Here is a 6722-nt window from a genome sequence, read left to right as displayed (position 1 = left end):
TTATTATTACCGTAATGTTCCTAATCTAGGAAGTACATAGCTTAGAAGGGATTAGGAGAGAACATAGATGTAGTATTAGAGATACACTATGAATCGGAATCGGTTTCACCACTTATATATAGACATTCTTTCTCGAACCCTCTTTTAAAACACGCTATGCCTATCGTAGTTAATTTACTAAGAGATATAACGAATCTCGTTTCTTAGTCATTTTTCTTAGGTGATCTAGCCATGTTAATAGTCTGCATAGATATGTTAATGTCGATATTTACTTATTCTAGCAACGCGACTAGAGATTCTAGGATTCTAAGAAGATCTTATGTGTTACTAATTACTCTATGGGAGCTGATTTTCTAGTGAATCTAGATAGTGCATAAACTTAGTGGATAGATTAAATGGAAGATAATATTAGTTTATGTGGGGATAATTTACCCCGCCCCCTATAGTAAGTAGGTGGTGGAAGTAATAATTCCCTTACAATCAACTAAGGGATTGTTACTTAGCCAATCACCTTTATTTTAATCGCCTTCTCTTCGAAAAACCTTGTGGCAACATACTGATGTTCATATTCTTAAACCCTAGGATACATAAGGTGTCTAGTAAAGTGCACCTCGCGCCACGAACGCGTTATGAGAGCTTCTCATAGTTACCACATTTCTAGCTAGATATAGTGGATTTTACCCAACAAACCTCACTAGCATATAATAAAGATTAGACCTTAGCAAAAATATGTCGAGGGCTAGTATATCCCGCCCTCCACGCGACCCTTATTAGCCCCTCTTTGTATAAAAATAGATTACCGTGATGGCTTTGCTAGTAGTGCGGAGCTATGCTTCAAAAGGACTAGCGTATGCTATGTTTATATTCTGGCAAATAAGTTGGAAGACTATGAAGGTATGGCTGACTTAAAACTTCGAACACTACTGGACTGTAAAAGAACTATTATTATCACACTAGAAGATTGCCACACGCAAAATTTTGTCTTATAATCTATTTTGAAGTATAGTGGGATATGACTCGGGTCGGCAATGCTTTAAGAATGATAAATCTAGTCCACTTAGGTAAACCAGGGTATAGAGCTACATAGAGCCACGCTAAATTCCCCGTATTATTTCTTGCGTTAATTGTAAAACCTAAGCCTAGATAACTATAGTATACCTCTTATAGATCTTATATAAAGTAGCACGACGTTGGCACTATAGAACTCAAGTTTAATTAGTTATTTTGATAAGTGAGCTAGGGTTCGGGTAAAATTGTCCCTGATATAGAATGGCGGTAAGAGGCGGCACGCCCGTGGCGTATATATACGATTTTTGTTTAAATCTTAACCGCGTTCCACTGGCCTGTCTTCTAAATCTGGATTAGAAGAGACATAATCACTTGGACCTTCTGGTAGACTGTTATAGACCGGTGGACGTAAATTAAAGACCGGGGGACTGGGTACTGTGATATTAGGATGTTCTTCGACTTCGTAGTTAGCCGGCCTCTTATAGATCACCGGCATTTTATAATTGTTCTGCCATAAATTAATAGGAGTTAAAAGATTAGATAATTACCTATATTATACCAAATCACTTTTGGTCGGCATGGACTCGTTATTAGTGTTGAAGGTGTATATCTAGCCACTTAGTATGCGTATAGTCATCCAAATTTCGATATTATATCTATTATTAAATTCCTTGAGTCTTCTAAAGAGGTTATGGCGACGTTTTCTTATTTTCTCCTGCCCTCTTTTTTCATTTCTAGTGCTAGGCCTTTTAGAATTCGCTTCTGATATAGATACGGCAGCTGGTTATTATTTAGATCTTGCTGGTTGAGCTCACTTTATGATTTATATAGAGAACGTTGATTAATAACAATAAATTGGGGTTGCTAGGAATATAGAAAAATACGGTTCATAAAAAGACAACATATAACGATAATATTTAATCATTCCTAATGTTCAACGGTAAGGTACCTAGACCTAAGGCTTCTCCTAATATGCTTTCCATTTTCTAGCCGCACTTCTTTCTTAGACGAGTGCGGTGATAAGTAATGAATCGATCCTCTTGTAAGCTTTATGTAGGAATTCATTATTTAGTATTAGCTCCTCTGGCTCAAAGTAGTGCTGTAGTAGCCTTATTTAATATTCTGATTTAAGCTCCTGCGAAATATAGTGCAAATCACGTTCTAAGTCACGACATATTCGTGTGCAGGTTTTATAAAATTCGTTCTCTCGATGTATATAAGTAATTTCCTAGTTACGAATCTTTATTCGTTCCTTAGTGGGTAAATAACTATCACGAGTGCGCTTAAGAATTTGCAAACGACTAGTAGAAGCGTCTATGGCGGTGCTATGTCCTAGTATATCTTAGATCTTATGGTCGACACTAGTGACAAGAGGCTAATTAGGAATCGAAGTAATAGTTAAGCGATTTCGCTTATGAGTAATAGGTATTAACTATAGTTCTATAGATCTAGTGGACCGGCTATATAGACTTAAACTTGGCTGATTGTCTATTATGAAACCTAGTATTCTCGTTAGAGCTAGAGGGCTGCCTATATAAGGGCGGCGTGGTGTAAGTACACTTACTAGAAATAGGCTATAGATATTTGTTAAGCTAGATACGTAGATATCCCGAAGGGAAAGTGTCTGTGGTAGAGTAAGAGTAACCGTTCTGGATTTTGCTATTTATTCGCTTCCTTTACCGAGAGTCATAATAGTGTTATGCTAGATTATAATCTATCTTATTGTAGACTAGCTTTAATTGGACTGAATATACCAAAGGGTAAGTAGAAGTTCTAAAGTAAAACCTTTAGTAAAAATCCCTCTAACTTACTACTTCGAGGACTAAATTTCCATTCCTGCTTACTTAAGGTGAATGTTCAACCCGCTGTAGTTTTTAAATAACTGTATGTTTAGAATTTGGCTCTATTAGTGGGGTACCTATAATGTATATAAAGGAGGTGAAAAAATTGGTGGATGTAATTTAAGAACCGTGTTGAATAGTCGCTGAATTATTCTAATATCCTTTCTATGGAAATAATGTTGGATATTTTAATAAGCGATATCTATATCGCCCTTTAATGTTGACCACTATGTAACACTAGAAATATAAAAATGGGGGCTAAGTAAAGCTATATAGTGGACGTTTAGTTACTATAAGTGGATTAAGCTTATATTATAATTAGCGAATATATACTATAATAATAGAATCTATAGGCCCTTGTAATAACTCTAGTATTGACTCGCATTTTAATAGTAATACTTGGGTATTGTAAAATAGTAAATGCTGGGTTTGAACGAGTTTACGAATTAAATGTATAGGAGACATCGTTCGTGGTGAACATTACTACTTAGCGCGTTATTGATCTAATACACGCTCTATTGATTGAGGCCCTATTAGATATTGGTTTCGTAAACGTAGACCTGTCTGATTTATTTTAGTTTGACTTGATTTGCCCCGTTCTGGAGTTGATAGAATGCGTGAAAGATTACCTGTGTTCTAGGGGAAAGGGTAGGGGTTTAATATGAGCGTTTATTTGCTATGAGTGGGGCGAATCCAAATCATCTTTATGGTTCTATATTAATACTAAGGAGGTAGCTTAGGATCTCTCTATTGCTACTAGTAGCTAATAGCTTAGAATCATCTAGGGCCTGAATTCCCTATTCCTAGTAAGATTGCACTCAGTTTAATTTCAAAGTAAAAAGGCTTTTAAGTTCAACGTTCTAATGAGTGGTGTAGGTCCGCTCTAATCCGTTTAGACATCGTTTTCTATTTAATAATGGTTAAAACTTGTTAACCTATAGTAATAACGTTAATGAACTTAGATCTCTATCATTTGCATTATGGGAGGGTATAATGTTAACCTTCACCTCTAATTAAAGTAATATAGATCAACCCTACTTATAGGACGCTCTATAGGAATCCCTATAGGTTATATTATAGGAAATATATTAATTACTAATCGTAGTGATCTATCTTAACCCTACTTATATTGTTGAACGATAACGTGAGGGGAGCGATCTTAATCTCCACTTAAAGTCATATGGATGAACCCCACTTATAGGACGTTAAATAAAACCCCTCGAATTACGTTATAAGTTATTGACCACTAATCGTAATAATATATATTAGCCCCACTTATAGTACATCGTTAAACGCTAATATAAGGGGGTGCGATCTTAATCTCTACTCAAAGTCATATAGATGAACCCTACTCGTAGGACGTTCAACGGGAACCTAGTTAGTTATGTCACGGGAGGGTCGCGATTATCCCCTCTAATCATAATAAGGGGGATCTACGTTGAATAGATATGCCTACTAATTGGAATGCCACGAGGGGTGCGGCGTTAATTACCGCCTTCTATCAAAGTCATATGGACCTACCTACCCCGCTCGTAGGACGTTCAACTAGGAACCTCTATTGGTTACGTAATAGGAGAGATGCGATATTAACTATTAGTTTTAGTAATGCCAATTAGTCCTTTATATATGACTATTAAGCGGAGATCATACTAGGTTAATATTAGGTAGGGCGCGATGTTCTATTTCTAGTACAGCCAAGCATATATGATCAGGAATTTTGTGTTTAAACTACCCGTCTTTATTAGTTGATCCTACTCTGGATTTACCCCGCTCACGGGAACACTCAACCGGGGTTCCTTTTAATTCGAAAATGGGATAATCAATATAGTTCTTAGCAAGAATGTTTACTACGTTTACTCATTTTAGGATAAAAAAAAAGCCCACGAATAGTAACGATATAGGCATATCCCTCTCATAGCAATATTTAACATCATCTTTTGTTAATAACGCATTTATAAACTGAGAAGAAAGATATGTTTACCGCCCTTTAATAATATAGATTATAAATATCGAGTATCTAGCCCGTAGTAGCGTTTAACCACTAGTATTTAAGTTAGGTAACTAAGTAATCTATAAATAATTCCGATGCGTCTCCCTTAGTTAAAGTTTAACGGAGACCTGTGCTAAATTCCTAGTAGATGCCTAGCTTAGCCTAATAGGATAGAGATTCTTGTAATAAATAAAAATTATAGAGATGTATCTAAATATTTAACATATTAACTTGAGATCCCTGTTAGTTGCGCCACGGAGCGTTAACCACTAAGTGTAGTGTAATATTAGACAAATATCCCTATTAGATGACGTGATAGGTAAAATATTAACCACCACCTTTATCTTCTATCACAATACTATAGATTAACGGTAGATAGATAAACTATCGGATTGCGTTATAGGAGAGACGCGATATTAAACTCTACCTCTAATTAAAGTAGTGCGGACCTAAGCCCCTTATTGAACGTTTAACGGCACCTCTATTAGCTACGCCCACGGAAGGGGGGTAATTTTCCCTTATAACCATAATGATGTGTCTTTATAGGGAAGAGAAAATACTATCGATTAAATCATTAGAGAGATTAATAATAATATTCTAGGGGGTAAGGTTTAATAGAGCCCTAATCATTTACCGAACGAAGGTATTATATTAAACTTTAAGTTTAACTCTTAAATAGAAACTCTATTGATAATAGTAGGTAATATCGGGATTTTCCTAACCAGCGATATTGCGTTTTTTATGGCCTCTCCTATAGCTACTAAATAAAGACCACTACTAGTGATATATAGTAAAGGTGTGATATTAAATAAATTCTTAATCACGTTATGCGACTTATAGCGTTCCTATTCAACATTCTAAATATTAAGGCATATGATTAATTAAAATTATTTTAACCTATTTGGGAATAAATGGGACATCGAATATTTGATTTTATCACTTTGATTATTAGTTTTCAACCACGCAGGGCTATTAAGCCTACTGAATCGGCCTACCGAGATATGTCTAATAATCTCCTGTAGATTAATTCTTATTAATGTACTAGATACCTATTATATAGACAAAAATGTCTAGTATAGAACACTACTACTACCTAATAATATTATAGCCATCCTACTTATAAAAATACTGAATAGCAGTAGTGCGCTACCCTATAAAACCGAAGGGGATAGATGTTAACCACCGCTAACTATATATTATTTTCTAGTTATGTGTACTTTATCTACCCGTAGGAGGTAAGCGGCGTAATATGGGAAATATCTAATATTACGCGTACTATATCTACATATATAATAACCGTCTGATAGACATCCGTCTCTTATCTTCTAAAAGATTGAGAAGCTAACTAGTAAGCCTCTCTTGCTTTATAATATTATTGTGTGTTCTATAATAAGAAGAAGGGCCTTTGGCCTCCTCCCTGCGTAACTTATATTTAGTTTATAAACCAGAAGCTATTTCAACATTAAGGCATTAAGAATTTGCCGAACTTAAATAAAATATCAGATTTCAAATTCTTTAGGTAGTTCCGGTGGTACTCGTTATAAAAGTAGAAATCATGACATTATTAGTGATAAAGATATTTAAACCCGTTGACGACGTAGAAATTAACACTAATAGAAGTGTGGAGGAATCTACTAGTATAGTACTAATATTAACTACTAGGTATGGTAGGAAGCCGATGCTATCCTCTCGAAATTGCAAGATTTCTAAGATGTTCTAGATTTCGATGATTCTCTCTTTCTCGCATTAAGCTACCTCGGCTATATCCGCCAAAGTCATCTTATTGCTAATAATTATGTCGTAGATCATTCGTAACTTCTATAGAGGCAGGGGGGTAGAGACTTTCTACCCCGGCGAAAAGTAGAAGAGGTTTTGCTCTGGCG

This window comes from Penicillium pulvis, assembly GCF_028828015.1.
Source record: "Penicillium pulvis strain IBT 33274 chromosome Unknown contig_7_segment1_segment0, whole genome shotgun sequence".
NCBI lineage: Eukaryota > Fungi > Ascomycota > Eurotiomycetes > Eurotiales > Aspergillaceae > Penicillium > Penicillium pulvis.
This window is presented reverse-complemented; position numbering follows the sequence as displayed.